The sequence below is a fragment of the Hyperolius riggenbachi genome, chromosome 1 (genome assembly GCF_040937935.1).
Source record: "Hyperolius riggenbachi isolate aHypRig1 chromosome 1, aHypRig1.pri, whole genome shotgun sequence".
In the NCBI taxonomy this organism is placed as follows: Eukaryota; Metazoa; Chordata; class Amphibia; order Anura; family Hyperoliidae; genus Hyperolius; species Hyperolius riggenbachi.
In genome coordinates, this window is record NC_090646.1 from 413438343 (window position 1) to 413464872 (window position 26530).

General features: G+C 46.6%; 66 non-coding genes across 66 annotated transcripts; all 66 read right to left on the minus strand.

Annotated features, from left to right (window-relative positions):
* Positions 1-16: 16 nt before the first annotated feature.
* TRNAL-CAG (transfer RNA leucine (anticodon CAG)) lies at positions 17-99 on the minus strand. The gene has a single exon. It is a non-coding gene; the product is annotated as a tRNA-Leu (tRNA).
* A 468-nt stretch (positions 100-567) lies between these two features.
* On the minus strand, positions 568-640 carry TRNAT-UGU (transfer RNA threonine (anticodon UGU)). The gene has a single exon. It is a non-coding gene; the product is annotated as a tRNA-Thr (tRNA).
* A 104-nt stretch (positions 641-744) lies between these two features.
* TRNAL-CAG (transfer RNA leucine (anticodon CAG)) lies at positions 745-827 on the minus strand. The gene has a single exon. It is a non-coding gene; the product is annotated as a tRNA-Leu (tRNA).
* Positions 828-1295: 468 nt separating this feature from the next.
* On the minus strand, positions 1296-1368 carry TRNAT-UGU (transfer RNA threonine (anticodon UGU)). Its single transcript has one exon. It is a non-coding gene; the product is annotated as a tRNA-Thr (tRNA).
* A 104-nt stretch (positions 1369-1472) lies between these two features.
* Positions 1473-1555, minus strand: TRNAL-CAG (transfer RNA leucine (anticodon CAG)). The gene has a single exon. It is a non-coding gene; the product is annotated as a tRNA-Leu (tRNA).
* Positions 1556-2023: 468 nt separating this feature from the next.
* Positions 2024-2096, minus strand: TRNAT-UGU (transfer RNA threonine (anticodon UGU)). Its single transcript has one exon. It is a non-coding gene; the product is annotated as a tRNA-Thr (tRNA).
* Positions 2097-2200: 104 nt separating this feature from the next.
* On the minus strand, positions 2201-2283 carry TRNAL-CAG (transfer RNA leucine (anticodon CAG)). Its single transcript has one exon. It is a non-coding gene; the product is annotated as a tRNA-Leu (tRNA).
* A 468-nt stretch (positions 2284-2751) lies between these two features.
* On the minus strand, positions 2752-2824 carry TRNAT-UGU (transfer RNA threonine (anticodon UGU)). Its single transcript has one exon. It is a non-coding gene; the product is annotated as a tRNA-Thr (tRNA).
* A 104-nt stretch (positions 2825-2928) lies between these two features.
* Positions 2929-3011, minus strand: TRNAL-CAG (transfer RNA leucine (anticodon CAG)). The gene has a single exon. It is a non-coding gene; the product is annotated as a tRNA-Leu (tRNA).
* A 646-nt stretch (positions 3012-3657) lies between these two features.
* TRNAL-CAG (transfer RNA leucine (anticodon CAG)) lies at positions 3658-3740 on the minus strand. Its single transcript has one exon. It is a non-coding gene; the product is annotated as a tRNA-Leu (tRNA).
* A 468-nt stretch (positions 3741-4208) lies between these two features.
* TRNAT-UGU (transfer RNA threonine (anticodon UGU)) lies at positions 4209-4281 on the minus strand. Its single transcript has one exon. It is a non-coding gene; the product is annotated as a tRNA-Thr (tRNA).
* A 655-nt stretch (positions 4282-4936) lies between these two features.
* Positions 4937-5009, minus strand: TRNAT-UGU (transfer RNA threonine (anticodon UGU)). Its single transcript has one exon. It is a non-coding gene; the product is annotated as a tRNA-Thr (tRNA).
* A 104-nt stretch (positions 5010-5113) lies between these two features.
* On the minus strand, positions 5114-5196 carry TRNAL-CAG (transfer RNA leucine (anticodon CAG)). Its single transcript has one exon. It is a non-coding gene; the product is annotated as a tRNA-Leu (tRNA).
* A 468-nt stretch (positions 5197-5664) lies between these two features.
* On the minus strand, positions 5665-5737 carry TRNAT-UGU (transfer RNA threonine (anticodon UGU)). The gene has a single exon. It is a non-coding gene; the product is annotated as a tRNA-Thr (tRNA).
* Positions 5738-5841: 104 nt separating this feature from the next.
* On the minus strand, positions 5842-5924 carry TRNAL-CAG (transfer RNA leucine (anticodon CAG)). Its single transcript has one exon. It is a non-coding gene; the product is annotated as a tRNA-Leu (tRNA).
* A 468-nt stretch (positions 5925-6392) lies between these two features.
* TRNAT-UGU (transfer RNA threonine (anticodon UGU)) lies at positions 6393-6465 on the minus strand. Its single transcript has one exon. It is a non-coding gene; the product is annotated as a tRNA-Thr (tRNA).
* Positions 6466-6570: 105 nt separating this feature from the next.
* Positions 6571-6653, minus strand: TRNAL-CAG (transfer RNA leucine (anticodon CAG)). Its single transcript has one exon. It is a non-coding gene; the product is annotated as a tRNA-Leu (tRNA).
* Positions 6654-7121: 468 nt separating this feature from the next.
* On the minus strand, positions 7122-7194 carry TRNAT-UGU (transfer RNA threonine (anticodon UGU)). Its single transcript has one exon. It is a non-coding gene; the product is annotated as a tRNA-Thr (tRNA).
* Positions 7195-7299: 105 nt separating this feature from the next.
* TRNAL-CAG (transfer RNA leucine (anticodon CAG)) lies at positions 7300-7382 on the minus strand. The gene has a single exon. It is a non-coding gene; the product is annotated as a tRNA-Leu (tRNA).
* Positions 7383-7851: 469 nt separating this feature from the next.
* Positions 7852-7924, minus strand: TRNAT-UGU (transfer RNA threonine (anticodon UGU)). The gene has a single exon. It is a non-coding gene; the product is annotated as a tRNA-Thr (tRNA).
* Positions 7925-8028: 104 nt separating this feature from the next.
* TRNAL-CAG (transfer RNA leucine (anticodon CAG)) lies at positions 8029-8111 on the minus strand. The gene has a single exon. It is a non-coding gene; the product is annotated as a tRNA-Leu (tRNA).
* A 468-nt stretch (positions 8112-8579) lies between these two features.
* Positions 8580-8652, minus strand: TRNAT-UGU (transfer RNA threonine (anticodon UGU)). Its single transcript has one exon. It is a non-coding gene; the product is annotated as a tRNA-Thr (tRNA).
* A 104-nt stretch (positions 8653-8756) lies between these two features.
* TRNAL-CAG (transfer RNA leucine (anticodon CAG)) lies at positions 8757-8839 on the minus strand. Its single transcript has one exon. It is a non-coding gene; the product is annotated as a tRNA-Leu (tRNA).
* A 468-nt stretch (positions 8840-9307) lies between these two features.
* Positions 9308-9380, minus strand: TRNAT-UGU (transfer RNA threonine (anticodon UGU)). Its single transcript has one exon. It is a non-coding gene; the product is annotated as a tRNA-Thr (tRNA).
* Positions 9381-9484: 104 nt separating this feature from the next.
* Positions 9485-9567, minus strand: TRNAL-CAG (transfer RNA leucine (anticodon CAG)). Its single transcript has one exon. It is a non-coding gene; the product is annotated as a tRNA-Leu (tRNA).
* Positions 9568-10035: 468 nt separating this feature from the next.
* On the minus strand, positions 10036-10108 carry TRNAT-UGU (transfer RNA threonine (anticodon UGU)). Its single transcript has one exon. It is a non-coding gene; the product is annotated as a tRNA-Thr (tRNA).
* Positions 10109-10212: 104 nt separating this feature from the next.
* TRNAL-CAG (transfer RNA leucine (anticodon CAG)) lies at positions 10213-10295 on the minus strand. The gene has a single exon. It is a non-coding gene; the product is annotated as a tRNA-Leu (tRNA).
* Positions 10296-10763: 468 nt separating this feature from the next.
* Positions 10764-10836, minus strand: TRNAT-UGU (transfer RNA threonine (anticodon UGU)). Its single transcript has one exon. It is a non-coding gene; the product is annotated as a tRNA-Thr (tRNA).
* A 104-nt stretch (positions 10837-10940) lies between these two features.
* On the minus strand, positions 10941-11023 carry TRNAL-CAG (transfer RNA leucine (anticodon CAG)). Its single transcript has one exon. It is a non-coding gene; the product is annotated as a tRNA-Leu (tRNA).
* Positions 11024-11491: 468 nt separating this feature from the next.
* On the minus strand, positions 11492-11564 carry TRNAT-UGU (transfer RNA threonine (anticodon UGU)). The gene has a single exon. It is a non-coding gene; the product is annotated as a tRNA-Thr (tRNA).
* A 104-nt stretch (positions 11565-11668) lies between these two features.
* TRNAL-CAG (transfer RNA leucine (anticodon CAG)) lies at positions 11669-11751 on the minus strand. Its single transcript has one exon. It is a non-coding gene; the product is annotated as a tRNA-Leu (tRNA).
* A 468-nt stretch (positions 11752-12219) lies between these two features.
* Positions 12220-12292, minus strand: TRNAT-UGU (transfer RNA threonine (anticodon UGU)). The gene has a single exon. It is a non-coding gene; the product is annotated as a tRNA-Thr (tRNA).
* A 655-nt stretch (positions 12293-12947) lies between these two features.
* On the minus strand, positions 12948-13020 carry TRNAT-UGU (transfer RNA threonine (anticodon UGU)). The gene has a single exon. It is a non-coding gene; the product is annotated as a tRNA-Thr (tRNA).
* Positions 13021-13125: 105 nt separating this feature from the next.
* TRNAL-CAG (transfer RNA leucine (anticodon CAG)) lies at positions 13126-13208 on the minus strand. The gene has a single exon. It is a non-coding gene; the product is annotated as a tRNA-Leu (tRNA).
* Positions 13209-13676: 468 nt separating this feature from the next.
* TRNAT-UGU (transfer RNA threonine (anticodon UGU)) lies at positions 13677-13749 on the minus strand. The gene has a single exon. It is a non-coding gene; the product is annotated as a tRNA-Thr (tRNA).
* Positions 13750-13853: 104 nt separating this feature from the next.
* Positions 13854-13936, minus strand: TRNAL-CAG (transfer RNA leucine (anticodon CAG)). Its single transcript has one exon. It is a non-coding gene; the product is annotated as a tRNA-Leu (tRNA).
* A 468-nt stretch (positions 13937-14404) lies between these two features.
* TRNAT-UGU (transfer RNA threonine (anticodon UGU)) lies at positions 14405-14477 on the minus strand. The gene has a single exon. It is a non-coding gene; the product is annotated as a tRNA-Thr (tRNA).
* Positions 14478-14581: 104 nt separating this feature from the next.
* TRNAL-CAG (transfer RNA leucine (anticodon CAG)) lies at positions 14582-14664 on the minus strand. Its single transcript has one exon. It is a non-coding gene; the product is annotated as a tRNA-Leu (tRNA).
* A 468-nt stretch (positions 14665-15132) lies between these two features.
* TRNAT-UGU (transfer RNA threonine (anticodon UGU)) lies at positions 15133-15205 on the minus strand. Its single transcript has one exon. It is a non-coding gene; the product is annotated as a tRNA-Thr (tRNA).
* A 103-nt stretch (positions 15206-15308) lies between these two features.
* Positions 15309-15391, minus strand: TRNAL-CAG (transfer RNA leucine (anticodon CAG)). Its single transcript has one exon. It is a non-coding gene; the product is annotated as a tRNA-Leu (tRNA).
* A 646-nt stretch (positions 15392-16037) lies between these two features.
* On the minus strand, positions 16038-16120 carry TRNAL-CAG (transfer RNA leucine (anticodon CAG)). Its single transcript has one exon. It is a non-coding gene; the product is annotated as a tRNA-Leu (tRNA).
* Positions 16121-16588: 468 nt separating this feature from the next.
* TRNAT-UGU (transfer RNA threonine (anticodon UGU)) lies at positions 16589-16661 on the minus strand. Its single transcript has one exon. It is a non-coding gene; the product is annotated as a tRNA-Thr (tRNA).
* Positions 16662-16765: 104 nt separating this feature from the next.
* On the minus strand, positions 16766-16848 carry TRNAL-CAG (transfer RNA leucine (anticodon CAG)). The gene has a single exon. It is a non-coding gene; the product is annotated as a tRNA-Leu (tRNA).
* Positions 16849-17316: 468 nt separating this feature from the next.
* Positions 17317-17389, minus strand: TRNAT-UGU (transfer RNA threonine (anticodon UGU)). Its single transcript has one exon. It is a non-coding gene; the product is annotated as a tRNA-Thr (tRNA).
* A 105-nt stretch (positions 17390-17494) lies between these two features.
* On the minus strand, positions 17495-17577 carry TRNAL-CAG (transfer RNA leucine (anticodon CAG)). The gene has a single exon. It is a non-coding gene; the product is annotated as a tRNA-Leu (tRNA).
* Positions 17578-18045: 468 nt separating this feature from the next.
* Positions 18046-18118, minus strand: TRNAT-UGU (transfer RNA threonine (anticodon UGU)). Its single transcript has one exon. It is a non-coding gene; the product is annotated as a tRNA-Thr (tRNA).
* Positions 18119-18222: 104 nt separating this feature from the next.
* TRNAL-CAG (transfer RNA leucine (anticodon CAG)) lies at positions 18223-18305 on the minus strand. Its single transcript has one exon. It is a non-coding gene; the product is annotated as a tRNA-Leu (tRNA).
* A 469-nt stretch (positions 18306-18774) lies between these two features.
* On the minus strand, positions 18775-18847 carry TRNAT-UGU (transfer RNA threonine (anticodon UGU)). Its single transcript has one exon. It is a non-coding gene; the product is annotated as a tRNA-Thr (tRNA).
* A 104-nt stretch (positions 18848-18951) lies between these two features.
* TRNAL-CAG (transfer RNA leucine (anticodon CAG)) lies at positions 18952-19034 on the minus strand. Its single transcript has one exon. It is a non-coding gene; the product is annotated as a tRNA-Leu (tRNA).
* Positions 19035-20231: 1197 nt separating this feature from the next.
* Positions 20232-20304, minus strand: TRNAT-UGU (transfer RNA threonine (anticodon UGU)). Its single transcript has one exon. It is a non-coding gene; the product is annotated as a tRNA-Thr (tRNA).
* A 104-nt stretch (positions 20305-20408) lies between these two features.
* TRNAL-CAG (transfer RNA leucine (anticodon CAG)) lies at positions 20409-20491 on the minus strand. Its single transcript has one exon. It is a non-coding gene; the product is annotated as a tRNA-Leu (tRNA).
* A 468-nt stretch (positions 20492-20959) lies between these two features.
* On the minus strand, positions 20960-21032 carry TRNAT-UGU (transfer RNA threonine (anticodon UGU)). The gene has a single exon. It is a non-coding gene; the product is annotated as a tRNA-Thr (tRNA).
* A 105-nt stretch (positions 21033-21137) lies between these two features.
* Positions 21138-21220, minus strand: TRNAL-CAG (transfer RNA leucine (anticodon CAG)). The gene has a single exon. It is a non-coding gene; the product is annotated as a tRNA-Leu (tRNA).
* Positions 21221-21688: 468 nt separating this feature from the next.
* TRNAT-UGU (transfer RNA threonine (anticodon UGU)) lies at positions 21689-21761 on the minus strand. The gene has a single exon. It is a non-coding gene; the product is annotated as a tRNA-Thr (tRNA).
* A 99-nt stretch (positions 21762-21860) lies between these two features.
* TRNAL-CAG (transfer RNA leucine (anticodon CAG)) lies at positions 21861-21943 on the minus strand. Its single transcript has one exon. It is a non-coding gene; the product is annotated as a tRNA-Leu (tRNA).
* Positions 21944-22411: 468 nt separating this feature from the next.
* Positions 22412-22484, minus strand: TRNAT-UGU (transfer RNA threonine (anticodon UGU)). Its single transcript has one exon. It is a non-coding gene; the product is annotated as a tRNA-Thr (tRNA).
* Positions 22485-22588: 104 nt separating this feature from the next.
* TRNAL-CAG (transfer RNA leucine (anticodon CAG)) lies at positions 22589-22671 on the minus strand. The gene has a single exon. It is a non-coding gene; the product is annotated as a tRNA-Leu (tRNA).
* Positions 22672-23139: 468 nt separating this feature from the next.
* TRNAT-UGU (transfer RNA threonine (anticodon UGU)) lies at positions 23140-23212 on the minus strand. The gene has a single exon. It is a non-coding gene; the product is annotated as a tRNA-Thr (tRNA).
* Positions 23213-23316: 104 nt separating this feature from the next.
* On the minus strand, positions 23317-23399 carry TRNAL-CAG (transfer RNA leucine (anticodon CAG)). The gene has a single exon. It is a non-coding gene; the product is annotated as a tRNA-Leu (tRNA).
* Positions 23400-23868: 469 nt separating this feature from the next.
* Positions 23869-23941, minus strand: TRNAT-UGU (transfer RNA threonine (anticodon UGU)). The gene has a single exon. It is a non-coding gene; the product is annotated as a tRNA-Thr (tRNA).
* Positions 23942-24046: 105 nt separating this feature from the next.
* On the minus strand, positions 24047-24129 carry TRNAL-CAG (transfer RNA leucine (anticodon CAG)). Its single transcript has one exon. It is a non-coding gene; the product is annotated as a tRNA-Leu (tRNA).
* A 645-nt stretch (positions 24130-24774) lies between these two features.
* TRNAL-CAG (transfer RNA leucine (anticodon CAG)) lies at positions 24775-24857 on the minus strand. The gene has a single exon. It is a non-coding gene; the product is annotated as a tRNA-Leu (tRNA).
* Positions 24858-25325: 468 nt separating this feature from the next.
* TRNAT-UGU (transfer RNA threonine (anticodon UGU)) lies at positions 25326-25398 on the minus strand. Its single transcript has one exon. It is a non-coding gene; the product is annotated as a tRNA-Thr (tRNA).
* Positions 25399-25502: 104 nt separating this feature from the next.
* Positions 25503-25585, minus strand: TRNAL-CAG (transfer RNA leucine (anticodon CAG)). The gene has a single exon. It is a non-coding gene; the product is annotated as a tRNA-Leu (tRNA).
* A 468-nt stretch (positions 25586-26053) lies between these two features.
* TRNAT-UGU (transfer RNA threonine (anticodon UGU)) lies at positions 26054-26126 on the minus strand. Its single transcript has one exon. It is a non-coding gene; the product is annotated as a tRNA-Thr (tRNA).
* A 104-nt stretch (positions 26127-26230) lies between these two features.
* TRNAL-CAG (transfer RNA leucine (anticodon CAG)) lies at positions 26231-26313 on the minus strand. Its single transcript has one exon. It is a non-coding gene; the product is annotated as a tRNA-Leu (tRNA).
* Positions 26314-26530: the final 217 nt, after the last annotated feature.

Here is a 26530-nt window from a genome sequence, read left to right on the forward strand (position 1 = left end):
AAAACCATGCAAACGCTGTCAGAAGTGGGATTTGAACCCACGCCTCCAGGGGAGACTGCGACCTGAACGCAGCGCCTTAGACCGCTCGGCCATCCTGACACGGAGGTGCATTGTGCCACCGGAAAGTAGGGTGGTTGAGAGAGCTGAATTGTGGTCTTCTACGAAGCCTTCAATCAAGACATGTGAATGGCACCTAGCCCTTGAGGGCAGAAGTAAGGCAGCCTCCAGCTCTAGAATCATAGCTACCGTTATTAGGCCAACCCATGAATGGTGGCATAAGCACCAGTCTTGGCTTCTTGGCCATCCAGAAGAACGGAATACGGCCGCTCTCTTTTTAGGAAGAGAATGTTATGAATGTGGTCTAAGTCTTCTTGGAGCCAGTAAGGTTTTTTTTTTTTTTTTTGCTCAAAGTGGGGTCAATGTTGTGAACCTTGACCAGGGTTGAATGTAATGTGATCTTTCATGTAAGGGGAGTTGACCTAGAGGCAGTGGCGGTTTTTGATAAGACAGCTGGTGAAAGAAAATAGGTTGTCAGGAAAGAAAGATACAGCGCATGAAATAATGCTTAGGCCCTAGTGAGATTTGAACTCACGACCCCTGGTTTACAAGACCAGTGCTCTAACCCCTGAGCTATAGAGCCACAGTGCTCTGTTGTGTAAATGTGTTAAAAAAAAAAAAAAAAAAAACGTTCTTGGCTGTGAAAGACTAGCAGGTAGGGGAACCGTGAAAAAACCATGCAAACGCTGTCAGAAGTGGGATTTGAACCCACGCCTCCAGGGGAGACTGCGACCTGAACGCAGCGCCTTAGACCGCTCGGCCATCCTGACACGGAGGTGCATTGTGCCACCGGAAAGTAGGGTGGTTGAGAGAGCTGAATTGTGGTCTTCTACGAAGCCTTCAATCAAGACATGTGAATGGCACCTAGCCCTTGAGGGCAGAAGTAAGGCAGCCTCCAGCTCTAGAATCATAGCTACCGTTATTAGGCCAACCCATGAATGGTGGCATAAGCACCAGTCTTGGCTTCTTGGCCATCCAGAAGAACGGAATACGGCCGCTCTCTTTTTAGGAAGAGAATGTTATGAATGTGGTCTAAGTCTTCTTGGAGCCAGTAAGGTTTTTTTTTTTTTTTTTGCTCAAAGTGGGGTCAATGTTGTGAACCTTGACCAGGGTTGAATGTAATGTGATCTTTCATGTAAGGGGAGTTGACCTAGAGGCAGTGGCGGTTTTTGATAAGACAGCTGGTGAAAGAAAATAGGTTGTCAGGAAAGAAAGATACAGCGCATGAAATAATGCTTAGGCCCTAGTGAGATTTGAACTCACGACCCCTGGTTTACAAGACCAGTGCTCTAACCCCTGAGCTATAGAGCCACAGTGCTCTGTTGTGTAAATGTGTTAAAAAAAAAAAAAAAAAAAACGTTCTTGGCTGTGAAAGACTAGCAGGTAGGGGAACCGTGAAAAAACCATGCAAACGCTGTCAGAAGTGGGATTTGAACCCACGCCTCCAGGGGAGACTGCGACCTGAACGCAGCGCCTTAGACCGCTCGGCCATCCTGACACGGAGGTGCATTGTGCCACCGGAAAGTAGGGTGGTTGAGAGAGCTGAATTGTGGTCTTCTACGAAGCCTTCAATCAAGACATGTGAATGGCACCTAGCCCTTGAGGGCAGAAGTAAGGCAGCCTCCAGCTCTAGAATCATAGCTACCGTTATTAGGCCAACCCATGAATGGTGGCATAAGCACCAGTCTTGGCTTCTTGGCCATCCAGAAGAACGGAATACGGCCGCTCTCTTTTTAGGAAGAGAATGTTATGAATGTGGTCTAAGTCTTCTTGGAGCCAGTAAGGTTTTTTTTTTTTTTTTTGCTCAAAGTGGGGTCAATGTTGTGAACCTTGACCAGGGTTGAATGTAATGTGATCTTTCATGTAAGGGGAGTTGACCTAGAGGCAGTGGCGGTTTTTGATAAGACAGCTGGTGAAAGAAAATAGGTTGTCAGGAAAGAAAGATACAGCGCATGAAATAATGCTTAGGCCCTAGTGAGATTTGAACTCACGACCCCTGGTTTACAAGACCAGTGCTCTAACCCCTGAGCTATAGAGCCACAGTGCTCTGTTGTGTAAATGTGTTAAAAAAAAAAAAAAAAAAAACGTTCTTGGCTGTGAAAGACTAGCAGGTAGGGGAACCGTGAAAAAACCATGCAAACGCTGTCAGAAGTGGGATTTGAACCCACGCCTCCAGGGGAGACTGCGACCTGAACGCAGCGCCTTAGACCGCTCGGCCATCCTGACACGGAGGTGCATTGTGCCACCGGAAAGTAGGGTGGTTGAGAGAGCTGAATTGTGGTCTTCTACGAAGCCTTCAATCAAGACATGTGAATGGCACCTAGCCCTTGAGGGCAGAAGTAAGGCAGCCTCCAGCTCTAGAATCATAGCTACCGTTATTAGGCCAACCCATGAATGGTGGCATAAGCACCAGTCTTGGCTTCTTGGCCATCCAGAAGAACGGAATACGGCCGCTCTCTTTTTAGGAAGAGAATGTTATGAATGTGGTCTAAGTCTTCTTGGAGCCAGTAAGGTTTTTTTTTTTTTTTTTGCTCAAAGTGGGGTCAATGTTGTGAACCTTGACCAGGGTTGAATGTAATGTGATCTTTCATGTAAGGGGAGTTGACCTAGAGGCAGTGGCGGTTTTTGATAAGACAGCTGGTGAAAGAAAATAGGTTGTCAGGAAAGAAAGATACAGCGCATGAAATAATGCTTAGGCCCTAGTGAGATTTGAACTCACGACCCCTGGTTTACAAGACCAGTGCTCTAACCCCTGAGCTATAGAGCCACAGTGCTCTGTTGTGTAAATGTGTTAAAAAAAAAAAAAAAAAAAACGTTCTTGGCTGTGAAAGACTAGCAGGTAGGGGAACCGTGAAAAAACCATGCAAACGCTGTCAGAAGTGGGATTTGAACCCACGCCTCCAGGGGAGACTGCGACCTGAACGCAGCGCCTTAGACCGCTCGGCCATCCTGACACGGAGGTGCATTGTGCCACCGGAAAGTAGGGTGGTTGAGAGAGCTGAATTGTGGTCTTCTACGAAGCCTTCAATCAAGACATGTGAATGGCACCTAGCCCTTGAGGGCAGAAGTAAGGCAGCCTCCAGCTCTAGAATCATAGCTACCGTTATTAGGCCAACCCATGAATGGTGGCATAAGCACCAGTCTTGGCTTCTTGGCCATCCAGAAGAACGGAATACGGCCGCTCTCTTTTTAGGAAGAGAATGTTATGAATGTGGTCTAAGTCTTCTTGGAGCCAGTAAGGTTTTTTTTTTTTTTTTTTGCTCAAAGTGGGGTCAATGTTGTGAACCTTGACCAGGGTTGAATGTAATGTGATCTTTCATGTAAGGGGAGTTGACCTAGAGGCAGTGGCGGTTTTTGATAAGACAGCTGGTGAAAGAAAATAGGTTGTCAGGAAAGAAAGATACAGCGCATGAAATAATGCTTAGGCCCTAGTGAGATTTGAACTCACGACCCCTGGTTTACAAGACCAGTGATCTAACCCCTGAGCTATAGAGCCACAGTGCTCTGTTGTGTAAATGTGTTAAAAAAAAAAAAAAAAAAAACGTTCTTGGCTGTGAAAGACTAGCAGGTAGGGGAACCGTGAAAAAACCATGCAAACGCTGTCAGAAGTGGGATTTGAACCCACGCCTCCAGGGGAGACTGCGACCTGAACGCAGCGCCTTAGACCGCTCGGCCATCCTGACACGGAGGTGCATTGTGCCACCGGAAAGTAGGGTGGTTGAGAGAGCTGAATTGTGGTCTTCTACGAAGCCTTCAATCAAGACATGTGAATGGCACCTAGCCCTTGAGGGCAGAAGTAAGGCAGCCTCCAGCTCTAGAATCATAGCTACCGTTATTAGGCCAACCCATGAATGGTGGCATAAGCACCAGTCTTGGCTTCTTGGCCATCCAGAAGAACGGAATACGGCCGCTCTCTTTTTAGGAAGAGAATGTTATGAATGTGGTCTAAGTCTTCTTGGAGCCAGTAAGGTTTTTTTTTTTTTTTTTGCTCAAAGTGGGGTCAATGTTGTGAACCTTGACCAGGGTTGAATGTAATGTGATGTTTCATGTAAGGGGAGTTGACCTAGAGGCAGTGGCGGTTTTTGATAAGACAGCTGGTGAAAGAAAATAGGTTGTCAGGAAAGAAAGATACAGCGCATGAAATAATGCTTAGGCCCTAGTGAGATTTGAACTCACGACCCCTGGTTTACAAGACCAGTGCTCTAACCCCTGAGCTATAGAGCCACAGTGCTCTGTTGTGTAAATGTGTTAAAAAAAAAAAAAAAAAAAACGTTCTTGGCTGTGAAAGACTAGCAGGTAGGGGAACCGTGAAAAAACCATGCAAACGCTGTCAGAAGTGGGATTTGAACCCACGCCTCCAGGGGAGACTGCGACCTGATCGCAGCGCCTTAGACCGCTCGGCCATCCTGACACGGAGGTGCATTGTGCCACCGGAAAGTAGGGTGGTTGAGAGAGCTGAATTGTGGTCTTCTACGAAGCCTTCAATCAAGACATGTGAATGGCACCTAGCCCTTGAGGGCAGAAGTAAGGCAGCCTCCAGCTCTAGAATCATAGCTACCGTTATTAGGCCAACCCATGAATGGTGGCATAAGCACCAGTCTTGGCTTCTTGGCCATCCAGAAGAACGGAATACGGCCGCTCTCTTTTTAGGAAGAGAATGTTATGAATGTGGTCTAAGTCTTCTTGGAGCCAGTAAGGTTTTTTTTTTTTTTTTTGCTCAAAGTGGGGTCAATGTTGTGAACCTTGACCAGGGTTGAATGTAATGTGATCTTTCATGTAAGGGGAGTTGACCTAGAGGCAGTGGCGGTTTTTGATAAGACAGCTGGTGAAAGAAAATAGGTTGTCAGGAAAGAAAGATACAGCGCATGAAATAATGCTTAGGCCCTAGTGAGATTTGAACTCACGACCCCTGGTTTACAAGACCAGTGCTCTAACCCCTGAGCTATAGAGCCACAGTGCTCTGTTGTGTAAATGTGTTAAAAAAAAAAAAAAAAAAAACGTTCTTGGCTGTGAAAGACTAGCAGGTAGGGGAACCGTGAAAAAACCATGCAAACGCTGTCAGAAGTGGGATTTGAACCCACGCCTCCAGGGGAGACTGCGACCTGAACGCAGCGCCTTAGACCGCTCGGCCATCCTGACACGGAGGTGCATTGTGCCACCGGAAAGTAGGGTGGTTGAGAGAGCTGAATTGTGGTCTTCTACGAAGCCTTCAATCAAGACATGTGAATGGCACCTAGCCCTTGAGGGCAGAAGTAAGGCAGCCTCCAGCTCTAGAATCATAGCTACCGTTATTAGGCCAACCCATGAATGGTGGCATAAGCACCAGTCTTGGCTTCTTGGCCATCCAGAAGAACGGAATACGGCCGCTCTCTTTTTAGGAAGAGAATGTTATGAATGTGGTCTAAGTCTTCTTGGAGCCAGTAAGGTTTTTTTTTTTTTTTTTGCTCAAAGTGGGGTCAATGTTGTGAACCTTGACCAGGGTTGAATGTAATGTGATCTTTCATGTAAGGGGAGTTGACCTAGAGGCAGTGGCGGTTTTTGATAAGACAGCTGGTGAAAGAAAATAGGTTGTCAGGAAAGAAAGATACAGCGCATGAAGTAATGCTTAGGCCCTAGTGAGATTTGAACTCACGACCCCTGGTTTACAAGACCAGTGCTCTAACCCCTGAGCTATAGAGCCACAGTGCTCTGTTGTGTAAATGTGTTAAAAAAAAAAAAAAAAAAAACGTTCTTGGCTGTGAAAGACTAGCAGGTAGGGGAACCGTGAAAAAACCATGCAAACGCTGTCAGAAGTGGGATTTGAACCCACGCCTCCAGGGGAGACTGCGACCTGAACGCAGCGCCTTAGACCGCTCGGCCATCCTGACACGGAGGTGCATTGTGCCACCAGAAAGTAGGGTGGTTGAGAGAGCTGAATTGTGGTCTTCTACGAAGCCTTCAATCAAGACATGTGAATGGCACCTAGCCCTTGAGGGCAGAAGTAAGGCAGCCTCCAGCTCTAGAATCATAGCTACCGTTATTAGGCCAACCCATGAATGGTGGCATAAGCACCAGTCTTGGCTTCTTGGCCATCCAGAAGAACGGAATACGGCCGCTCTCTTTTTAGGAAGAGAATGTTATGAATGTGGTCTAAGTCTTCTTGGAGCCAGTAAGGTTTTTTTTTTTTTTTTTGCTCAAAGTGGGGTCAATGTTGTGAACCTTGACCAGGGTTGAATGTAATGTGATCTTTCATGTAAGGGGAGTTGACCTAGAGGCAGTGGCGGTTTTTGATAAGACAGCTGGTGAAAGAAAATAGGTTGTCAGGAAAGAAAGATACAGCGCATGAAATAATGCTTAGGCCCTAGTGAGATTTGAACTCACGACCCCTGGTTTACAAGACCAGTGCTCTAACCCCTGAGCTATAGAGCCACAGTGCTCTGTTGTGTAAATGTGTTAAAAAAAAAAAAAAAAAAAAACGTTCTTGGCTGTGAAAGACTAGCAGGTAGGGGAACCGTGAAAAAACCATGCAAACGCTGTCAGAAGTGGGATTTGAACCCACGCCTCCAGGGGAGACTGCGACCTGAACGCAGCGCCTTAGACCGCTCGGCCATCCTGACACGGAGGTGCATTGTGCCACCGGAAAGTAGGGTGGTTGAGAGAGCTGAATTGTGGTCTTCTACGAAGCCTTCAATCAAGACATGTGAATGGCACCTAGCCCTTGAGGGCAGAAGTAAGGCAGCCTCCAGCTCTAGAATCATAGCTACCGTTATTAGGCCAACCCATGAATGGTGGCATAAGCACCAGTCTTGGCTTCTTGGCCATCCAGAAGAACGGAATACGGCCGCTCTCTTTTTAGGAAGAGAATGTTATGAATGTGGTCTAAGTCTTCTTGGAGCCAGTAAGGTTTTTTTTTTTTTTTTTGCTCAAAGTGGGGTCAATGTTGTGAACCTTGACCAGGGTTGAATGTAATGTGATCTTTCATGTAAGGGGAGTTGACCTAGAGGCAGTGGCGGTTTTTGATAAGACAGCTGGTGAAAGAAAATAGGTTGTCAGGAAAGAAAGATACAGCGCATGAAATAATGCTTAGGCCCTAGTGAGATTTGAACTCACGACCCCTGGTTTACAAGACCAGTGCTCTAACCCCTGAGCTATAGAGCCACAGTGCTCTGTTGTGTAAATGTGTTAAAAAAAAAAAAAAAAAAAAACGTTCTTGGCTGTGAAAGACTAGCAGGTAGGGGAACCGTGAAAAAACCATGCAAACGCTGTCAGAAGTGGGATTTGAACCCACGCCTCCAGGGGAGACTGCGACCTGAACGCAGCGCCTTAGACCGCTCGGCCATCCTGACACGGAGGTGCATTGTGCCACCGGAAAGTAGGGTGGTTGAGAGAGCTGAATTGTGGTCTTCTACGAAGCCTTCAATCAAGACATGTGAATGGCACCTAGCCCTTGAGGGCAGAAGTAAGGCAGCCTCCAGCTCTAGAATCATAGCTACCGTTATTAGGCCAACCCATGAATGGTGGCATAAGCACCAGTCTTGGCTTCTTGGCCATCCAGAAGAACGGAATACGGCCGCTCTCTTTTTAGGAAGAGAATGTTATGAATGTGGTCTAAGTCTTCTTGGAGCCAGTAAGGTTTTTTTTTTTTTTTTTTGCTCAAAGTGGGGTCAATGTTGTGAACCTTGACCAGGGTTGAATGTAATGTGATCTTTCATGTAAGGGGAGTTGACCTAGAGGCAGTGGCGGTTTTTGATAAGACAGCTGGTGAAAGAAAATAGGTTGTCAGGAAAGAAAGATACAGCGCATGAAATAATGCTTAGGCCCTAGTGAGATTTGAACTCACGACCCCTGGTTTACAAGACCAGTGCTCTAACCCCTGAGCTATAGAGCCACAGTGCTCTGTTGTGTAAATGTGTTAAAAAAAAAAAAAAAAAAAACGTTCTTGGCTGTGAAAGACTAGCAGGTAGGGGAACCGTGAAAAAACCATGCAAACGCTGTCAGAAGTGGGATTTGAACCCACGCCTCCAGGGGAGACTGCGACCTGAACGCAGCGCCTTAGACCGCTCGGCCATCCTGACACGGAGGTGCATTGTGCCACCGGAAAGTAGGGTGGTTGAGAGAGCTGAATTGTGGTCTTCTACGAAGCCTTCAATCAAGACATGTGAATGGCACCTAGCCCTTGAGGGCAGAAGTAAGGCAGCCTCCAGCTCTAGAATCATAGCTACCGTTATTAGGCCAACCCATGAATGGTGGCATAAGCACCAGTCTTGGCTTCTTGGCCATCCAGAAGAACGGAATACGGCCGCTCTCTTTTTAGGAAGAGAATGTTATGAATGTGGTCTAAGTCTTCTTGGAGCCAGTAAGGTTTTTTTTTTTTTTTTTGCTCAAAGTGGGGTCAATGTTGTGAACCTTGACCAGGGTTGAATGTAATGTGATCTTTCATGTAAGGGGAGTTGACCTAGAGGCAGTGGCGGTTTTTGATAAGACAGCTGGTGAAAGAAAATAGGTTGTCAGGAAAGAAAGATACAGCGCATGAAATAATGCTTAGGCCCTAGTGAGATTTGAACTCACGACCCCTGGTTTACAAGACCAGTGCTCTAACCCCTGAGCTATAGAGCCACAGTGCTCTGTTGTGTAAATGTGTTAAAAAAAAAAAAAAAAAAAACGTTCTTGGCTGTGAAAGACTAGCAGGTAGGGGAACCGTGAAAAAACCATGCAAACGCTGTCAGAAGTGGGATTTGAACCCACGCCTCCAGGGGAGACTGCGACCTGAACGCAGCGCCTTAGACCGCTCGGCCATCCTGACACGGAGGTGCATTGTGCCACCGGAAAGTAGGGTGGTTGAGAGAGCTGAATTGTGGTCTTCTACGAAGCCTTCAATCAAGACATGTGAATGGCACCTAGCCCTTGAGGGCAGAAGTAAGGCAGCCTCCAGCTCTAGAATCATAGCTACCGTTATTAGGCCAACCCATGAATGGTGGCATAAGCACCAGTCTTGGCTTCTTGGCCATCCAGAAGAACGGAATACGGCCGCTCTCTTTTTAGGAAGAGAATGTTATGAATGTGGTCTAAGTCTTCTTGGAGCCAGTAAGGTTTTTTTTTTTTTTTTTGCTCAAAGTGGGGTCAATGTTGTGAACCTTGACCAGGGTTGAATGTAATGTGATCTTTCATGTAAGGGGAGTTGACCTAGAGGCAGTGGCGGTTTTTGATAAGACAGCTGGTGAAAGAAAATAGGTTGTCAGGAAAGAAAGATACAGCGCATGAAATAATGCTTAGGCCCTAGTGAGATTTGAACTCACGACCCCTGGTTTACAAGACCAGTGCTCTAACCCCTGAGCTATAGAGCCACAGTGCTCTGTTGTGTAAATGTGTTAAAAAAAAAAAAAAAAAAAACGTTCTTGGCTGTGAAAGACTAGCAGGTAGGGGAACCGTGAAAAAACCATGCAAACGCTGTCAGAAGTGGGATTTGAACCCACGCCTCCAGGGGAGACTGCGACCTGAACGCAGCGCCTTAGACCGCTCGGCCATCCTGACACGGAGGTGCATTGTGCCACCGGAAAGTAGGGTGGTTGAGAGAGCTGAATTGTGGTCTTCTACGAAGCCTTCAATCAAGACATGTGAATGGCACCTAGCCCTTGAGGGCAGAAGTAAGGCAGCCTCCAGCTCTAGAATCATAGCTACCGTTATTAGGCCAACCCATGAATGGTGGCATAAGCACCAGTCTTGGCTTCTTGGCCATCCAGAAGAACGGAATACGGCCGCTCTCTTTTTAGGAAGAGAATGTTATGAATGTGGTCTAAGTCTTCTTGGAGCCAGTAAGGTTTTTTTTTTTTTTTTTGCTCAAAGTGGGGTCAATGTTGTGAACCTTGACCAGGGTTGAATGTAATGTGATCTTTCATGTAAGGGGAGTTGACCTAGAGGCAGTGGCGGTTTTTGATAAGACAGCTGGTGAAAGAAAATAGGTTGTCAGGAAAGAAAGATACAGCGCATGAAATAATGCTTAGGCCCTAGTGAGATTTGAACTCACGACCCCTGGTTTACAAGACCAGTGCTCTAACCCCTGAGCTATAGAGCCACAGTGCTCTGTTGTGTAAATGTGTTAAAAAAAAAAAAAAAAAAAACGTTCTTGGCTGTGAAAGACTAGCAGGTAGGGGAACCGTGAAAAAACCATGCAAACGCTGTCAGAAGTGGGATTTGAACCCACGCCTCCAGGGGAGACTGCGACCTGAACGCAGCGCCTTAGACCGCTCGGCCATCCTGACACGGAGGTGCATTGTGCCACCGGAAAGTAGGGTGGTTGAGAGAGCTGAATTGTGGTCTTCTACGAAGCCTTCAATCAAGACATGTGAATGGCACCTAGCCCTTGAGGGCAGAAGTAAGGCAGCCTCCAGCTCTAGAATCATAGCTACCGTTATTAGGCCAACCCATGAATGGTGGCATAAGCACCAGTCTTGGCTTCTTGGCCATCCAGAAGAACGGAATACGGCCGCTCTCTTTTTAGGAAGAGAATGTTATGAATGTGGTCTAAGTCTTCTTGGAGCCAGTAAGGTTTTTTTTTTTTTTTTTGCTCAAAGTGGGGTCAATGTTGTGAACCTTGACCAGGGTTGAATGTAATGTGATCTTTCATGTAAGGGGAGTTGACCTAGAGGCAGTGGCGGTTTTTGATAAGACAGCTGGTGAAAGAAAATAGGTTGTCAGGAAAGAAAGATACAGCGCATGAAATAATGCTTAGGCCCTAGTGAGATTTGAACTCACGACCCCTGGTTTACAAGACCAGTGCTCTAACCCCTGAGCTATAGAGCCACAGTGCTCTGTTGTGTAAATGTGTTAAAAAAAAAAAAAAAAAAAACGTTCTTGGCTGTGAAAGACTAGCAGGTAGGGGAACCGTGAAAAAACCATGCAAACGCTGTCAGAAGTGGGATTTGAACCCACGCCTCCAGGGGAGACTGCGACCTGAACGCAGCGCCTTAGACCGCTCGGCCATCCTGACACGGAGGTGCATTGTGCCACCGGAAAGTAGGGTGGTTGAGAGAGCTGAATTGTGGTCTTCTACGAAGCCTTCAATCAAGACATGTGAATGGCACCTAGCCCTTGAGGGCAGAAGTAAGGCAGCCTCCAGCTCTAGAATCATAGCTACCGTTATTAGGCCAACCCATGAATGGTGGCATAAGCACCAGTCTTGGCTTCTTGGCCATCCAGAAGAACGGAATACGGCCGCTCTCTTTTTAGGAAGAGAATGTTATGAATGTGGTCTAAGTCTTCTTGGAGCCAGTAAGGTTTTTTTTTTTTTTTTTGCTCAAAGTGGGGTCAATGTTGTGAACCTTGACCAGGGTTGAATGTAATGTGATCTTTCATGTAAGGGGAGTTGACCTAGAGGCAGTGGCGGTTTTTGATAAGACAGCTGGTGAAAGAAAATAGGTTGTCAGGAAAGAAAGATACAGCGCATGAAATAATGCTTAGGCCCTAGTGAGATTTGAACTCACGACCCCTGGTTTACAAGACCAGTGCTCTAACCCCTGAGCTATAGAGCCACAGTGCTCTGTTGTGTAAATGTGTTAAAAAAAAAAAAAAAAAAAACGTTCTTGGCTGTGAAAGACTAGCAGGTAGGGGAACCGTGAAAAAACCATGCAAACGCTGTCAGAAGTGGGATTTGAACCCACGCCTCCAGGGGAGACTGCGACCTGAACGCAGCGCCTTAGACCGCTCGGCCATCCTGACACGGAGGTGCATTGTGCCACCGGAAAGTAGGGTGGTTGAGAGAGCTGAATTGTGGTCTTCTACGAAGCCTTCAATCAAGACATGTGAATGGCACCTAGCCCTTGAGGGCAGAAGTAAGGCAGCCTCCAGCTCTAGAATCATAGCTACCGTTATTAGGCCAACCCATGAATGGTGGCATAAGCACCAGTCTTGGCTTCTTGGCCATCCAGAAGAACGGAATACGGCCGCTCTCTTTTTAGGAAGAGAATGTTATGAATGTGGTCTAAGTCTTCTTGGAGCCAGTAAGGTTTTTTTTTTTTTTTTTGCTCAAAGTGGGGTCAATGTTGTGAACCTTGACCAGGGTTGAATGTAATGTGATCTTTCATGTAAGGGGAGTTGACCTAGAGGCAGTGGCGGTTTTTGATAAGACAGCTGGTGAAAGAAAATAGGTTGTCAGGAAAGAAAGATACAGCGCATGAAATAATGCTTAGGCCCTAGTGAGATTTGAACTCACGACCCCTGGTTTACAAGACCAGTGCTCTAACCCCTGAGCTATAGAGCCACAGTGCTCTGTTGTGTAAATGTGTTAAAAAAAAAAAAAAAAAAAACGTTCTTGGCTGTGAAAGACTAGCAGGTAGGGGAACCGTGAAAAAACCATGCAAACGCTGTCAGAAGTGGGATTTGAACCCACGCCTCCAGGGGAGACTGCGACCTGATCGCAGCGCCTTAGACCGCTCGGCCATCCTGACACGGAGGTGCATTGTGCCACCGGAAAGTAGGGTGGTTGAGAGAGCTGAATTGTGGTCTTCTACGAAGCCTTCAATCAAGACATGTGAATGGCACCTAGCCCTTGAGGGCAGAAGTAAGGCAGCCTCCAGCTCTAGAATCATAGCTACCGTTATTAGGCCAACCCATGAATGGTGGCATAAGCACCAGTCTTGGCTTCTTGGCCATCCAGAAGAACGGAATACGGCCGCTCTCTTTTTAGGAAGAGAATGTTATGAATGTGGTCTAAGTCTTCTTGGAGCCAGTAAGGTTTTTTTTGTTTTTTTTGCTCAAAGTGGGGTCAATGTTGTGAACCTTGACCAGGGTTGAATGTAATGTGATCTTTCATGTAAGGGGAGTTGACCTAGAGGCAGTGGCGGTTTTTGATAAGACAGCTGGTGAAAGAAAATAGGTTGTCAGGAAAGAAAGATACAGCGCATGAAATAATGCTTAGGCCCTAGTGAGATTTGAACTCACGACCCCTGGTTTACAAGACCAGTGCTCTAACCCCTGAGCTATAGAGCCACAGTGCTCTGTTGTGTAAATGTGTTAAAAAAAAAAAAAAAAAAAAACGTTCTTGGCTGTGAAAGACTAGCAGGTAGGGGAACCGTGAAAAAACCATGCAAACGCTGTCAGAAGTGGGATTTGAACCCACGCCTCCAGGGGAGACTGCGACCTGAACGCAGCGCCTTAGACCGCTCGGCCATCCTGACACGGAGGTGCATTGTGCCACCGGAAAGTAGGGTGGTTGAGAGAGCTGAATTGTGGTCTTCTACGAAGCCTTCAATCAAGACATGTGAATGGCACCTAGCCCTTGAGGGCAGAAGTAAGGCAGCCTCCAGCTCTAGAATCATAGCTACCGTTATTAGGCCAACCCATGAATGGTGGCATAAGCACCAGTCTTGGCTTCTTGGCCATCCAGAAGAACGGAATACGGCCGCTCTCTTTTTAGGAAGAGAATGTTATGAATGTGGTCTAAGTCTTCTTGGAGCCAGTAAGGTTTTTTTTTTTTTTTTTGCTCAAAGTGGGGTCAATGTTGTGAACCTTGACCAGGGTTGAATGTAATGTGATCTTTCATGTAAGGGGAGTTGACCTAGAGGCAGTGGCGGTTTTTGATAAGACAGCTGGTGAAAGAAAATAGGTTGTCAGGAAAGAAAGATACAGCGCATGAAATAATGCTTAGGCCCTAGTGAGATTTGAACTCACGACCCCTGGTTTACAAGACCAGTGCTCTAACCCCTGAGCTATAGAGCCACAGTGCTCTGTTGTGTAAATGTGTTAAAAAAAAAAAAAAAAAAAACGTTCTTGGCTGTGAAAGACTAGCAGGTAGGGGAACCGTGAAAAAACCATGCAAACGCTGTCAGAAGTGGGATTTGAACCCACGCCTCCAGGGGAGACTGCGACCTGAACGCAGCGCCTTAGACCGCTCGGCCATCCTGACACGGAGGTGCATTGTGCCACCGGAAAGTAGGGTGGTTGAGAGAGCTGAATTGTGGTCTTCTACGAAGCCTTCAATCAAGACATGTGAATGGCACCTAGCCCTTGAGGGCAGAAGTAAGGCAGCCTCCAGCTCTAGAATCATAGCTACCGTTATTAGGCCAACCCATGAATGGTGGCATAAGCACCAGTCTTGGCTTCTTGGCCATCCAGAAGAACGGAATACGGCCGCTCTCTTTTTAGGAAGAGAATGTTATGAATGTGGTCTAAGTCTTCTTGGAGCCAGTAAGGTTTTTTTTTTTTTTTTTGCTCAAAGTGGGGTCAATGTTGTGAACCTTGACCAGGGTTGAATGTAATGTGATCTTTCATGTAAGGGGAGTTGACCTAGAGGCAGTGGCGGTTTTTGATAAGACAGCTGGTGAAAGAAAATAGGTTGTCAGGAAAGAAAGATACAGCGCATGAAGTAATGCTTAGGCCCTAGTGAGATTTGAACTCACGACCCCTGGTTTACAAGACCAGTGCTCTAACCCCTGAGCTATAGAGCCACAGTGCTCTGTTGTGTAAATGTGTTAAAAAAAAAAAAAAAAAAAACGTTCTTGGCTGTGAAAGACTAGCAGGTAGGGGAACCGTGAAAAAACCATGCAAACGCTGTCAGAAGTGGGATTTGAACCCACGCCTCCAGGGGAGACTGCGACCTGAACGCAGCGCCTTAGACCGCTCGGCCATCCTGACACGGAGGTGCATTGTGCCACCAGAAAGTAGGGTGGTTGAGAGAGCTGAATTGTGGTCTTCTACGAAGCCTTCAATCAAGACATGTGAATGGCACCTAGCCCTTGAGGGCAGAAGTAAGGCAGCCTCCAGCTCTAGAATCATAGCTACCGTTATTAGGCCAACCCATGAATGGTGGCATAAGCACCAGTCTTGGCTTCTTGGCCATCCAGAAGAACGGAATACGGCCGCTCTCTTTTTAGGAAGAGAATGTTATGAATGTGGTCTAAGTCTTCTTGGAGCCAGTAAGGTTTTTTTTTTTTTTTTTGCTCAAAGTGGGGTCAATGTTGTGAACCTTGACCAGGGTTGAATGTAATGTGATCTTTCATGTAAGGGGAGTTGACCTAGAGGCAGTGGCGGTTTTTGATAAGACAGCTGGTGAAAGAAAATAGGTTGTCAGGAAAGAAAGATACAGCGCATGAAATAATGCTTAGGCCCTAGTGAGATTTGAACTCACGACCCCTGGTTTACAAGACCAGTGCTCTAACCCCTGAGCTATAGAGCCACAGTGCTCTGTTGTGTAAATGTGTTAAAAAAAAAAAAAAAAAAACGTTCTTGGCTGTGAAAGACTAGCAGGTAGGGGAACCGTGAAAAAACCATGCAAACGCTGTCAGAAGTGGGATTTGAACCCACGCCTCCAGGGGAGACTGCGACCTGAACGCAGCGCCTTAGACCGCTCGGCCATCCTGACACGGAGGTGCATTGTGCCACCGGAAAGTAGGGTGGTTGAGAGAGCTGAATTGTGGTCTTCTACGAAGCCTTCAATCAAGACATGTGAATGGCACCTAGCCCTTGAGGGCAGAAGTAAGGCAGCCTCCAGCTCTAGAATCATAGCTACCGTTATTAGGCCAACCCATGAATGGTGGCATAAGCACCAGTCTTGGCTTCTTGGCCATCCAGAAGAACGGAATACGGCCGCTCTCTTTTTAGGAAGAGAATGTTATGAATGTGGTCTAAGTCTTCTTGGAGCCAGTAAGGTTTTTTTTTTTTTTTTTTGCTCAAAGTGGGGTCAATGTTGTGAACCTTGACCAGGGTTGAATGTAATGTGATCTTTCATGTAAGGGGAGTTGACCTAGAGGCAGTGGCGGTTTTTGATAAGACAGCTGGTGAAAGAAAATAGGTTGTCAGGAAAGAAAGATACAGCGCATGAAATAATGCTTAGGCCCTAGCGAGATTTGAACTCACGACCCCTGGTTTACAAGACCAGTGCTCTAACCCCTGAGCTATAGAGCCACAGTGTTCTGTTGTGTAAATGTGTTAAAAAAAAAAAAAAAAAAAACGTTCTTGGCTGTGAAAGACTAGCAGGTAGGGGAACCGTGAAAAAACCATGCAAACGCTGTCAGAAGTGGGATTTGAACCCACGCCTCCAGGGGAGACTGCGACCTGAACGCAGCGCCTTAGACCGCTCGGCCATCCTGACACGGAGGTGCATTGTGCCACCGGAAAGTAGGGTGGTTGAGAGAGCTGAATTGTGGTCTTCTACGAAGCCTTCAATCAAGACATGTGAATGGCACCTAGCCCTTGAGGGCAGAAGTAAGGCAGCCTCCAGCTCTAGAATCATAGCTACCGTTATTAGGCCAACCCATGAATGGTGGCATAAGCACCAGTCTTGGCTTCTTGGCCATCCAGAAGAACGGAATACGGCCGCTCTCTTTTTAGGAAGAGAATGTTATGAATGTGGTCTAAGTCTTCTTGGAGCCAGTAAGGTTTTTTTTTTTTTTTTTGCTCAAAGTGGGGTCAATGTTGTGAACCTTGACCAGGGTTGAATGTAATGTGATCTTTCATGTAAGGGGAGTTGACCTAGAGGCAGTGGCGGTTTTTGATAAGACAGCTGGTGAAAGAAAATAGGTTGTCAGGAAAGAAAGATACAGCGCATGAAATAATGCTTAGGCCCTAGTGAGATTTGAACTCACGACCCCTGGTTTACAAGACCAGTGCTCTAACCCCTGAGCTATAGAGCCACAGTGCTCTGTTGTGTAAATGTGTTAAAAAAAAAAAAAAAAAAAACGTTCTTGGCTGTGAAAGACTAGCAGGTAGGGGAACCGTGAAAAAACCATGCAAACGCTGTCAGAAGTGGGATTTGAACCCACGCCTCCAGGGGAGACTGCGACCTGAACGCAGCGCCTTAGACCGCTCGGCCATCCTGACACGGAGGTGCATTGTGCCACCGGAAAGTAGGGTGGTTGAGAGAGCTGAATTGTGGTCTTCTACGAAGCCTTCAATCAAGACATGTGAATGGCACCTAGCCCTTGAGGGCAGAAGTAAGGCAGCCTCCAGCTCTAGAATCATAGCTACCGTTATTAGGCCAACCCATGAATGGTGGCATAAGCACCAGTCTTGGCTTCTTGGCCATCCAGAAGAACGGAATACGGCCGCTCTCTTTTTAGGAAGAGAATGTTATGAATGTGGTCTAAGTCTTCTTGGAGCCAGTAAGGTTTTTTTTTTTTTTTTTGCTCAAAGTGGGGTCAATGTTGTGAACCTTGACCAGGGTTGAATGTAATGTGATCTTTCATGTAAGGGGAGTTGACCTAGAGGCAGTGGCGGTTTTTGATAAGACAGCTGGTGAAAGAAAATAGGTTGTCAGGAAAGAAAGATACAGCGCATGAAATAATGCTTAGGCCCTAGTGAGATTTGAACTCACGACCCCTGGTTTACAAGACCAGTGCTCTAACCCCTGAGCTATAGAGCCACAGTGCTCTGTTGTGTAAATGTGTTAAAAAAAAAAAAAAAAAAAAACGTTCTTGGCTGTGAAAGACTAGCAGGTAGGGGAACCGTGAAAAAACCATGCAAACGCTGTCAGAAGTGGGATTTGAACCCACGCCTCCAGGGGAGACTGCGACCTGAACGCAGCGCCTTAGACCGCTCGGCCATCCTGACATGGAGGTGCATTGTGCCACCGGAAAGTAGGGTGGTTGAGAGAGCTGAATTGTGGTCTTCTACGAAGCCTTCAATCAAGACATGTGAATGGCACCTAGCCCTTGAGGGCAGAAGTAAGGCAGCCTCCAGCTCTAGAATCATAGCTACCGTTATTAGGCCAACCCATGAATGGTGGCATAAGCACCAGTCTTGGCTTCTTGGCCATCCAGAAGAACGGAATACGGCCGCTCTCTTTTTAGGAAGAGAATGTTATGAATGTGGTCTAAGTCTTCTTGGAGCCAGTAAGGTTTTTTTTTTTTTTTTTGCTCAAAGTGGGGTCAATGTTGTGAACCTTGACCAGGGTTGAATGTAATGTGATCTTTCATGTAAGGGGAGTTGACCTAGAGGCAGTGGCGGTTTTTGATAAGACAGCTGGTGAAAGAAAATAGGTTGTCAGGAAAGAAAGATACAGCGCATGAAATAATGCTTAGGCCCTAGTGAGATTTGAACTCACGACCCCTGGTTTACAAGACCAGTGCTCTAACCCCTGAGCTATAGAGCCACAGTGCTCTGTTGTGTAAATGTGTTAAAAAAAAAAAAAAAAAAAACGTTCTTGGCTGTGAAAGACTAGCAGGTAGGGGAACCGTGAAAAAACCATGCAAACGCTGTCAGAAGTGGGATTTGAACCCACGCCTCCAGGGGAGACTGCGACCTGAACGCAGCGCCTTAGACCGCTCGGCCATCCTGACACGGAGGTGCATTGTGCCACCGGAAAGTAGGGTGGTTGAGAGAGCTGAATTGTGGTCTTCTACGAAGCCTTCAATCAAGACATGTGAATGGCACCTAGCCCTTGAGGGCAGAAGTAAGGCAGCCTCCAGCTCTAGAATCATAGCTACCGTTATTAGGCCAACCCATGAATGGTGGCATAAGCACCAGTCTTGGCTTCTTGGCCATCCAGAAGAACGGAATACGGCCGCTCTCTTTTTAGGAAGAGAATGTTATGAATGTGGTCTAAGTCTTCTTGGAGCCAGTAAGGTTTTTTTTTTTTTTTTTTGCTCAAAGTGGGGTCAATGTTGTGAACCTTGACCAGGGTTGAATGTAATGTGATCTTTCATGTAAGGGGAGTTGACCTAGAGGCAGTGGCGGTTTTTGATAAGACAGCTGGTGAAAGAAAATAGGTTGTCAGGAAAGAAAGATACAGCGCATGAAATAATGCTTAGGCCCTAGTGAGATTTGAACTCACGACCCCTGGTTTACAAGACCAGTGCTCTAACCCCTGAGCTATAGAGCCACAGTGCTCTGTTGTGTAAATGTGTTAAAAAAAAAAAAAAAAAAAACGTTCTTGGCTGTGAAAGACTAGCAGGTAGGGGAACCGTGAAAAAACCATGCAAACGCTGTCAGAAGTGGGATTTGAACCCACGCCTCCAGGGGAGACTGCGACCTGAACGCAGCGCCTTAGACCGCTCGGCCATCCTGACACGGAGGTGCATTGTGCCACCGGAAAGTAGGGTGGTTGAGAGAGCTGAATTGTGGTCTTCTACGAAGCCTTCAATCAAGACATGTGAATGGCACCTAGCCCTTGAGGGCAGAAGTAAGGCAGCCTCCAGCTCTAGAATCATAGCTACCGTTATTAGGCCAACCCATGAATGGTGGCATAAGCACCAGTCTTGGCTTCTTGGCCATCCAGAAGAACGGAATACGGCCGCTCTCTTTTTAGGAAGAGAATGTTATGAATGTGGTCTAAGTCTTCTTGGAGCCAGTAAGGTTTTTTTTTTTTTTTTTTGCTCAAAGTGGGGTCAATGTTGTGAACCTTGACCAGGGTTGAATGTAATGTGATCTTTCATGTAAGGGGAGTTGACCTAGAGGCAGTGGCGGTTTTTGATAAGACAGCTGGTGAAAGAAAATAGGTTGTCAGGAAAGAAAGATACAGCGCATGAAATAATGCTTAGGCCCTAGCGAGATTTGAACTCACGACCCCTGGTTTACAAGACCAGTGCTCTAACCCCTGAGCTATAGAGCCACAGTGCTCTGTTGTGTAAATGTGTTAAAAAAAAAAAAAAAAAAAACGTTCTTGGCTGTGAAAGACTAGCAGGTAGGGGAACCGTGAAAAAACCATGCAAACGCTGTCAGAAGTGGGATTTGAACCCACGCTTCCAGGTGAGACTGCGACCTGAACGCAGCGCCTTAGACCGCTCGGCCATCCTGACACGGAGGTGCATTGTGCCACCGGAAAGTAGGGTGGTTGAGAGAGCTGAATTGTGGTCTTCTACGAAGCCTTCAATCAAGACATGTGAATGGCACCTAGCCCTTGAGGGCAGAAGTAAGGCAGCCTCCAGCTCTAGAATCATAGCTACCGTTATTAGGCCAACCCATGAATGGTGGCATAAGCACCAGTCTTGGCTTCTTGGCCATCCAGAAGAACGGAATACGGCCGCTCTCTTTTTAGGAAGAGAATGTTATGAATGTGGTCTAAGTCTTCTTGGAGCCAGTAAGGTTTTTTTTTTTTTTTTTGCTCAAAGTGGGGTCAATGTTGTGAACCTTGACCAGGGTTGAATGTAATGTGATCTTTCATGTAAGGGGAGTTGACCTAGAGGCAGTGGCGGTTTTTGATAAGACAGCTGGTGAAAGAAAATAGGTTGTCAGGAAAGAAAGATACAGCGCATGAAATAATGCTTAGGCCCTAGTGAGATTTGAACTCACGACCCCTGGTTTACAAGACCAGTGCTCTAACCCCTGAGCTATAGAGCCACAGTGCTCTGTTGTGTAAATGTGTTAAAAAAAAAAAAAAAAAAAACGTTCTTGGCTGTGAAAGACTAGCAGGTAGGGGAACCGTGAAAAAACCATGCAAACGCTGTCAGAAGTGGGATTTGAACCCACGCCTCCAGGGGAGACTGCGACCTGAACGCAGCGCCTTAGACCGCTCGGCCATCCTGACACGGAGGTGCATTGTGCCACCGGAAAGTAGGGTGGTTGAGAGAGCTGAATTGTGGTCTTCTACGAAGCCTTCAATCAAGACATGTGAATGGCACCTAGCCCTTGAGGGCAGAAGTAAGGCAGCCTCCAGCTCTAGAATCATAGCTACCGTTATTAGGCCAACCCATGAATGGTGGCATAAGCACCAGTCTTGGCTTCTTGGCCATCCAGAAGAACGGAATACGGCCGCTCTCTTTTTAGGAAGAGAATGTTATGAATGTGGTCTAAGTCTTCTTGGAGCCAGTAAGGTTTTTTTTTTTTTTTTTGCTCAAAGTGGGGTCAATGTTGTGAACCTTGACCAGGGTTGAATGTAATGTGATCTTTCATGTAAGGGGAGTTGACCTAGAGGCAGTGGCGGTTTTTGATAAGACAGCTGGTGAAAGAAAATAGGTTGTCAGGAAAGAAAGATACAGCGCATGAAATAATGCTTAGGCCCTAGTGAGATTTGAACTCACGACCCCTGGTTTACAAGACCAGTGCTCTAACCCCTGAGCTATAGAGCCACAGTGCTCTGTTGTGTAAATGTGTTAAAAAAAAAAAAAAAAAAAAACGTTCTTGGCTGTGAAAGACTAGCAGGTAGGGGAACCGTGAAAAAACCATGCAAACGCTGTCAGAAGTGGGATTTGAACCCACGCCTCCAGGGGAGACTGCGACCTGAACGCAGCGCCTTAGACCGCTCGGCCATCCTGACACGGAGGTGCATTGTGCCACCGGAAAGTAGGGTGGTTGAGAGAGCTGAATTGTGGTCTTCTACGAAGCCTTCAATCAAGACATGTGAATGGCACCTAGCCCTTGAGGGCAGAAGTAAGGCAGCCTCCAGCTCTAGAATCATAGCTACCGTTATTAGGCCAACCCATGAATGGTGGCATAAGCACCAGTCTTGGCTTCTTGGCCATCCAGAAGAACGGAATACGGCCGCTCTCTTTTTAGGAAGAGAATGTTATGAATGTGGTCTAAGTCTTCTTGGAGCCAGTAAGGTTTTTTTTTTTTTTTTTGCTCAAAGTGGGGTCAATGTTGTGAACCTTGACCAGGGTTGAATGTAATGTGATCTTTCATGTAAGGGGAGTTGACCTAGAGGCAGTGGCGGTTTTTGATAAGACAGCTGGTGAAAGAAAATAGGTTGTCAGGAAAGAAAGATACAGCGCATGAAATAATGCTTAGGCCCTAGTGAGATTTGAACTCACGACCCCTGGTTTACAAGACCAGTGCTCTAACCCCTGAGCTATAGAGCCACAGTGCTCTGTTGTGTAAATGTGTTAAAAAAAAAAAAAAACGTTCTTGGCTGTGAAAGACTAGCAGGTAGGGGAACCGTGAAAAAACCATGCAAACGCTGTCAGAAGTGGGATTTGAACCCACGCCTCCAGGGGAGACTGCGACCTGAACGCAGCGCCTTAGACCGCTCGGCCATCCTGACACGGAGGTGCATTGTGCCACCGGAAAGTAGGGTGGTTGAGAGAGCTGAATTGTGGTCTTCTACGAAGCCTTCAATCAAGACATGTGAATGGCACCTAGCCCTTGAGGGCAGAAGTAAGGCAGCCTCCAGCTCTAGAATCATAGCTACCGTTATTAGGCCAACCCATGAATGGTGGCATAAGCACCAGTCTTGGCTTCTTGGCCATCCAGAAGAACGGAATACGGCCGCTCTCTTTTTAGGAAGAGAATGTTATGAATGTGGTCTAAGTCTTCTTGGAGCCAGTAAGGTTTTTTTTTTTTTTTTTGCTCAAAGTGGGGTCAATGTTGTGAACCTTGACCAGGGTTGAATGTAATGTGATCTTTCATGTAAGGGGAGTTGACCTAGAGGCAGTGGCGGTTTTTGATAAGACAGCTGGTGAAAGAAAATAGGTTGTCAGGAAAGAAAGATACAGCGCATGAAATAATGCTTAGGCCCTAGTGAGATTTGAACTCACGACCCCTGGTTTACAAGACCAGTGCTCTAACCCCTGAGCTATAGAGCCACAGTGCTCTGTTGTGTAAATGTGTTAAAAAAAAAAAAAAAAAAAACGTTCTTGGCTGTGAAAGACTAGCAGGTAGGGGAACCGTGAAAAAACCATGCAAACGCTGTCAGAAGTGGGATTTGAACCCACGCCTCCAGGGGAGACTGCGACCTGAACGCAGCGCCTTAGACCGCTCGGCCATCCTGACACGGAGGTGCATTGTGCCACCGGAAAGTAGGGTGGTTGAGAGAGCTGAATTGTGGTCTTCTACGAAGCCTTCAATCAAGACATGTGAATGGCACCTAGCCCTTGAGGGCAGAAGTAAGGCAGCCTCCAGCTCTAGAATCATAGCTACCGTTATTAGGCCAACCCATGAATGGTGGCATAAGCACCAGTCTTGGCTTCTTGGCCATCCAGAAGAACGGAATACGGCCGCTCTCTTTTTAGGAAGAGAATGTTATGAATGTGGTCTAAGTCTTCTTGGAGCCAGTAAGGTTTTTTTTTTTTTTTTTGCTCAAAGTGGGGTCAATGTTGTGAACCTTGACCAGGGTTGAATGTAATGTGATCTTTCATGTAAGGGGAGTTGACCTAGAGGCAGTGGCGGTTTTTGATAAGACAGCTGGTGAAAGAAAATAGGTTGTCAGGAAAGAAAGATACAGCGCATGAAATAATGCTTAGGCCCTAGTGAGATTTGAACTCACGACCCCTGGTTTACAAGACCAGTGCTCTAACCCCTGAGCTATAGAGCCACAGTGCTCTGTTGTGTAAATGTGTTAAAAAAAAAAAAAAAAAAAACGTTCTTGGCTGTGAAAGACTAGCAGGTAGGGGAACCGTGAAAAAACCATGCAAACGCTGTCAGAAGTGGGATTTGAACCCACGCCTCCAGGGGAGACTGCGACCTGAACGCAGCGCCTTAGACCGCTCGGCCATCCTGACACGGAGGTGCATTGTGCCACCGGAAAGTAGGGTGGTTGAGAGAGCTGAATTGTGGTCTTCTACGAAGCCTTCAATCAAGACATGTGAATGGCACCTAGCCCTTGAGGGCAGAAGTAAGGCAGCCTCCAGCTCTAGAATCATAGCTACCGTTATTAGGCCAACCCATGAATGGTGGCATAAGCACCAGTCTTGGCTTCTTGGCCATCCAGAAGAACGGAATACGGCCGCTCTCTTTTTAGGAAGAGAATGTTATGAATGTGGTCTAAGTCTTCTTGGAGCCAGTAAGGTTTTTTTTTTTTTTTTTTGCTCAAAGTGGGGTCAATGTTGTGAACCTTGACCAGGGTTGAATGTAATGTGATCTTTCATGTAAGGGGAGTTGACCTAGAGGCAGTGGCGGTTTTTGATAAGACAGCTGGTGAAAGAAAATAGGTTGTCAGGAAAGAAAGATACAGCGCATGAAATAATGCTTAGGCCCTAGTGAGATTTGAACTCACGACCCCTGGTTTACAAGACCAGTGCTCTAACCCCTGAGCTATAGAGCCACAGTGCTCTGTTGTGTAAATGTGTTAAAAAAAAAAAAAAAAAAAAACGTTCTTGGCTGTGAAAGACTAGCAGGTAGGGGAACCGTGAAAAAACCATGCAAACGCTGTCAGAAGTGGGATTTGAACCCACGCCTCCAGGGGAGACTGCGACCTGAACGCAGCGCCTTAGACCGCTCGGCCATCCTGACACGGAGGTGCATTGTGCCACCGGAAAGTAGGGTGGTTGAGAGAGCTGAATTGTGGTCTTCTACGAAGCCTTCAATCAAGACATGTGAATGGCACCTAGCCCTTGAGGGCAGAAGTAAGGCAGCCTCCAGCTCTAGAATCATAGCTACCGTTATTAGGCCAACCCATGAATGGTGGCATAAGCACCAGTCTTGGCTTCTTGGCCATCCAGAAGAACGGAATACGGCCGCTCTCTTTTTAGGAAGAGAATGTTATGAATGTGGTCTAAGTCTTCTTGGAGCCAGTAAGGTTTTTTTTTTTTTTTTTGCTCAAAGTGGGGTCAATGTTGTGAACCTTGACCAGGGTTGAATGTAATGTGATCTTTCATGTAAGGGGAGTTGACCTAGAGGCAGTGGCGGTTTTTGATAAGACAGCTGGTGAAAGAAAATAGGTTGTCAGGAAAGAAAGATACAGCGCATGAAATAATGCTTAGGCTCAAATGAGATTTGAACTCACGACCCCTGGTTTACAAGACCAGTGCTCTAACCCCTGAGCTATAGAGCCACAGTGCTCTGTTGTGTAAATGTGTTAAAAAAAAAAAAAAAAAAAACGTTCTTGGCTGTGAAAGACTAGCAGGTAGGGGAACCGTGAAAAAACCATGCAAACGCTGTCAGAAGTGGGATTTGAACCCACGCCTCCAGGGGAGACTGCGACCTGAACGCAGCGCCTTAGACCGCTCGGCCATCCTGACACGGAGGTGCATTGTGCCACCGGAAAGTAGGGTGGTTGAGAGAGCTGAATTGTGGTCTTCTACGAAGCCTTCAATCAAGACATGTGAATGGCACCTAGCCCTTGAGGGCAGAAGTAAGGCAGCCTCCAGCTCTAGAATCATAGCTACCGTTATTAGGCCAACCCATGAATGGTGGCATAAGCACCAGTCTTGGCTTCTTGGCCATCCAGAAGAACGGAATACGGCCGCTCTCTTTTTAGGAAGAGAATGTTATGAATGTGGTCTAAGTCTTCTTGGAGCCAGTAAGGTTTTTTTTTTTTTTTTTGCTCAAAGTGGGGTCAATGTTGTGAACCTTGACCAGGGTTGAATGTAATGTGATCTTTCATGTAAGGGGAGTTGACCTAGAGGCAGTGGCGGTTTTTGATAAGACAGCTGGTGAAAGAAAATAGGTTGTCAGGAAAGAAAGATACAGCGCATGAAATAATGCTTAGGCCCTAGTGAGATTTGAACTCACGACCCCTGGTTTACAAGACCAGTGCTCTAACCCCTGAGCTATAGAGCCACAGTGCTCTGTTGTGTAAATGTGTTAAAAAAAAAAAAAAAAAAAACGTTCTTGGCTGTGAAAGACTAGCAGGTAGGGGAACCGTGAAAAAACCATGCAAACGCTGTCAGAAGTGGGATTTGAACCCACGCCTCCAGGGGAGACTGCGACCTGAACGCAGCGCCTTAGACCGCTCGGCCATCCTGACACGGAGGTGCATTGTGCCACCGGAAAGTAGGGTGGTTGAGAGAGCTGAATTGTGGTCTTCTACGAAGCCTTCAATCAAGACATGTGAATGGCACCTAGCCCTTGAGGGCAGAAGTAAGGCAGCCTCCAGCTCTAGAATCATAGCTACCGTTATTAGGCCAACCCATGAATGGTGGCATAAGCACCAGTCTTGGCTTCTTGGCCATCCAGAAGAACGGAATACGGCCGCTCTCTTTTTAGGAAGAGAATGTTATGAATGTGGTCTAAGTCTTCTTGGAGCCAGTAAGGTTTTTTTTTTTTTTTTTGCTCAAAGTGGGGTCAATGTTGTGAACCTTGACCAGGGTTGAATGTAATGTGATCTTTCATGTAAGGGGAGTTGACCTAGAGGCAGTGGCGGTTTTTGATAAGACAGCTGGTGAAAGAAAATAGGTTGTCAGGAAAGAAAGATACAGCGCATGAAATAATGCTTAGGCCCTAGTGAGATTTGAACTCACGACCCCTGGTTTACAAGACCAGTGCTCTAACCCCTGAGCTATAGAGCCACAGTGCTCTGTTGTGTAAATGTGTTAAAAAAAAAAAAAAAAAAAACGTTCTTGGCTGTGAAAGACTAGCAGGTAGGGGAACCGTGAAAAAACCATGCAAACGCTGTCAGAAGTGGGATTTGAACCCACGCCTCCAGGGGAGACTGCGACCTGAACGCAGCGCCTTAGACCGCTCGGCCATCCTGACACGGAGGTGCATTGTGCCACCGGAAAGTAGGGTGGTTGAGAGAGCTGAATTGTGGTCTTCTACGAAGCCTTCAATCAAGACATGTGAATGGCACCTAGCCCTTGAGGGCAGAAGTAAGGCAGCCTCCAGCTCTAGAATCATAGCTACCGTTATTAGGCCAACCCATGAATGGTGGCATAAGCACCAGTCTTGGCTTCTTGGCCATCCAGAAGAACGG